The sequence below is a fragment of the Vombatus ursinus genome, unplaced genomic scaffold (assembly GCF_900497805.2).
Source record: "Vombatus ursinus unplaced genomic scaffold, bare-nosed wombat genome assembly UNPS02014832.1, whole genome shotgun sequence".
Taxonomy (NCBI): Eukaryota; Metazoa; Chordata; class Mammalia; order Diprotodontia; family Vombatidae; genus Vombatus; species Vombatus ursinus.
The window spans coordinates 5,066,567-5,070,966 of NW_020954610.1; the positions used below are offsets into that span (position 1 = coordinate 5,066,567).

Below are 4,400 nucleotides of genomic sequence, written 5' to 3' on the forward strand. Positions count from 1 at the left end.
AATCTCATATGCCCAGATTCTTCTAAGTTAGAAATTTACAATTTCCCAGATGATCGGTGCCTTCAAGAAAAAAAAAAAGAAAAACCAAAAACCAAGCAGACCCCACTGAGCAGGATCCTTCCCCTACTCTACGAAACACTTCTGTTGTGTCCTGTAATCCCTGATGCAGGATCTGTCCTATTGAATGGAGTAAAGATGAACCCAAGATTCCCAGAAGGAGCTTGGAGTAAAGACCTATCAAGTGCAAGGAGTAGCCTCCCCCACAGAGGAATCTCCTTCTGTAGAGGCTTGAAAAACTCTGCCTAATGCTCACTTTGGCAGTGTTAATGCTAAAATTGGAATGATCCAGAGAAAATATCATAACCCTTGCACAAGGATGACACACAAATTAATGGAGAGAGAGAGAAAAGAAAAAAGAAAGGAGGAAAAAAGAAAGGAAGGAGGAAAAACAAAGGAAGGAAGGAAGAAAAGGAAGGAAGAAAGGAAGGAAGGAAGGAAGGAAGGAAGGAAGGAAGGAAGAAAGGAAGGAAGGAAGGAAGGAAGGAAGGAAGGAAGGAAGGAAGGAAGAAAGAAAGAAAGAAAGAAAGAAAGAAAGAAAGAAAGAAAGAAAGAAAGAAAGAAAGAAAGAAAGAAAGAAAGAAAGAAAGAAAGAAAGAAAATATTATGCCAAAAGCTTTCTGACTACCCTCTGGTTGCATCTACCAGGTTCACTATGGAGGAGAAGTTAGTCCCAACCTTAGTTAGGAAAGTGCTATAGTAACTAAGGTCATCTCTAGTTTGGAGGCCACAGAGACCTCCCCAGATTGGGAGAAGGGAGACAACAGGAGGCAGGGGGATGGCAGATGTGGTCCTAGAGTGCTAACCTGGTTGATACTGGTTCCAGCTCTGTGCTTTCTTGGATGTCTCCATAGTAGCCAAATGGCCTTCCTTTAAACTTACATAACAAAAGAGCCTATTGCTTTCAGCAATAACAGGCCATCTCATTCTTCTGTGAAATATATTTAGACCCCAACATCTATATATGTTTTTAATTCAGAAAGATAAGGTTGAGGTTGATGTGGGTTGGGGAGGGACAAGGGATAAAAATAGTAATTTCTATGTTTTTTCCCTAAAGATCTCCTTCTCAAATTAAAAAAAAAGACATCAAAATAAAACCTCTCCCTCATCTCAACTTTTTTATCTTTTTTGTCATTTTCTGTTGCTTGTTTAAACTGAGTCTTATATCACAAGTTCCATGAGGATCTGAGGCAGAGGGAGAACAATCTTTTCCCTCCCTCCTACTCTAAAACAATTTTCTCCATCCTCTCTTCCTTTTGCCTTGGTACTGTCCCAAGGAAAACCTTCTTTGTGCTGGCTCCTCTGGTCTCCCACTGAAAAAGTGTGATGGGACAACCAGCGTGTCTACTAGGCCAACAGTACCAGGTGGGGCTATTGACCCCAGTGCTGCTCATCCTGCTTTTCCTCATCGTCCTTTCCTTCTGGCATTGCTTTCTCTTGTGAGTGACTTAGTTTGATGAGATTTGATTTACCATCCTGCCGTCCCACAGATTAAACCTAGAATGGCAATAATGCCTTTTCATTTACCAATTGTAGGATACCTGTTCCATTCAGTAATGTACCATTATCCTAGCACTTTCATTTTACACTGCACACTCCGGCTTCAACCTTCTCTCAGACAGTTATTTGATCACTAACCACTTTGAATATCATGGTCACTGGATCATTTTTTTTCTATTTTAAAGAACACCAATGTGCCCAAAGGAGCAGCCATATTGATTTTCACATTTGCCAAGGCATCCAAGTGTGAGCCATCCCTCACATCTCTGACTCTTACAAAAGGTTATTATTGTAATCATTATTTAGCATTTATATAACTCTCCACAATTGTTTATCTGTTATCCCTCAGAGCATTCCTGTCAAGGAGATCAGCATGATTTTCTCCCATTTAAGAGATAGCAAATCAGAGGGTACAGAGAGATTTTTAGGAGTGTTGACACAAGGTCTCAAGGTGAATAACTGCACAGTTGGGATTAGAATTTGGCAGTTCTCTATCTAGCAATACTAACTGTAACTCATGCTTGATCACACTATCATGAAGTAGATAATGTTTTCCCAAAGGAGATGACATATTCCAAGAATTCAGCAACCATCAGAAAAGAAAATAAGCATTTATAGTGCCTACTCTGTGCCAGGCACCGTACTAGGTACTTTACAAATATCTCATTTGATCCTCAGCAACAACCCTGCAAGATAAGTGCTGTTATTATCTCCATTCTACCATGGAGGAAACTAAGGACAATAGGTTAAGTGACTTGTCCAGAGTCACATAGCTCGTAGGTTCTGAGGTCAATTGAACTCAGGGTTTTCTGACTCCAGGCCCAGTGCTCTATCCATTATGCCACCTAACTGCCTCTGCCATTTTTGTCTCCCTTCCTATGTCTTTCCATTGTTTCTGTAATTTTCTTGACAGTCATTCACAGTAGATTGTAAATTACTCTGGGACCAATAAATCTAGTTTGTGTATCAGGGGCCTTACATTTCTCCTCCTTTTTGCTTATTTCCTTTTTTTTATAATACTAATTGCAAAGGGTGGTAAAGCAAAGAGAGAATGTAATACTTAAATCAACCACTTCTGTGAATTATTAGCATCTCTGACTATATTTGAGGGAGAGTGGGGTTGAAATTATCAATAGAAGGCTTTACATTATTGAGGAATTTCAGATATCCATGTAAGTCACCAATGATGAATATATTTCACAAAAGTTAGAAGTACTTTATAAATATGACAAAATTATATTTCATGCATATAACGCAGCATGAGGTACCTGAGGGGGATGGGATCTAATAACATTTTACTTTTTCTAATTGGAAAGGAGAACAAGAACTTGAGAAATGTGCCTTTAAATTTTGGGGGGAGGTGTGCTATTTTTTATTGTTTGTCTTTTAGAGCAGATATTCTCTAAATATGGCAACAGGGTAGAGAGGATCACAGAAGATAAAATGGACAATTTTAACTACGTGAAATCAAAAGGATATTGTGCAGAGAAAACCAATGCAATTAAAAATAGAAGGAAAACAATTAACTAGGGAAAAAATCTTTGCAGTAAGTTTTTCTGATAATGGTCTGATATGTGGGAGCTATAAGAAACTGATTTAAATATATATGAATAAGAGCCATTTCCTAACAAAGAAATAGTCAAAGCACAGGAATAGGCAGTTCTCAAAAGAAGAAACCTAAGCTATCAGAAGACAAATTAAAAAATGCTCCAAACCATTAATAATTAGGGAAATGAAAATTAAAACAACCTTGAGTTTCTACCTCATATCCATCAGATTGGAAACATTTATAAAAAAAAAAAGGAAAATGACAAGGAGGGACTCATAGGAAAATCAGCACATTAATACATTGACAGTAGATTTTGAGCTGATGCAACCATTCTGGAAAACAATTTGGAGTTATGCCAAAAAATAACTAAACTGTGCAGACCCTTTGACCTAGTAGTACTACAGTAGTACTACTTGACTTCTATACTAAGAAGATTTTAATGAAAAGAAAATAACCAATACAAACAAAAATATTCATACAATTTCTTTTTGTCACAGCAAAGAACTAGAGACATCAATTGGGGAGTGGCTGAACAAATTATGGTCTATGAATGTGCTAGTATATTATCATGGTATGAGAAATAATGAAATGGACAGTATCAAAGAAACCTAAGAAGGCTTGTATGAATTAATGCAAGAGGAAGTGAGTAGAACCCAGAAAATAATTTGTACAACAATAATATTGTTTAAAAACTTTTTGAAAAACCTAAGAACTCAGAGGCAGCTACATAGTACAGTGAAGGGAGCACTGGGCCTGGAGTTAGGAAGACCTGAGTTCAAAACCAATCTCAAATACTTACTACCTGGTGTGTGATACTGGACACATCACTTAACCTGTTTCAATTTTCTCAATTATAAAATGGGGATCTACCCCATTATAGCATTTACCAACAGCAGTTGTTATGAGCTGTTATGAGGATCAAAGAGATCATATTTATGAAGTGCTTAACACAGTATCTGGCATATAAGTTACTTAATAAATGAATACTCTATCTATCCTACTCTGATCAATGCAATGCCCAATCATGATTCTACAGATCTAATGAAAAAGCACTCTACCCAAAGCTGTAATGGACTCAAGTACCTAATGAGACATACAATTTTGTAATGTGTGGATTTGTTTTGCTTGACTATGTTTATTTGTTACAATGGTTTTGTTTGTCTGTTGTTGCATTTGATGTTGGAGGGATAAGGAGAAAGAGTAGTCATCAAGTTGCCAAAAAAAAAAAAAAGAAAGAAAGACAAGGGAGGAAGGAAGGAAGGAAGGAAGGAAGGAAGGAAGGAAGGAAGGAAGG

General features: G+C 37.4%; 1 non-coding gene across 1 annotated transcript; it reads left to right on the forward strand.

The window, feature by feature from the left end:
• Positions 1 to 309: 309 nt before the first annotated feature.
• LOC114026129 lies at positions 310 to 411 on the forward strand. Its single transcript, XR_003567094.1, has one exon. It is a non-coding gene; the product is annotated as a U6 spliceosomal RNA (small nuclear RNA).
• Positions 412 to 4,400: the final 3,989 nt, after the last annotated feature.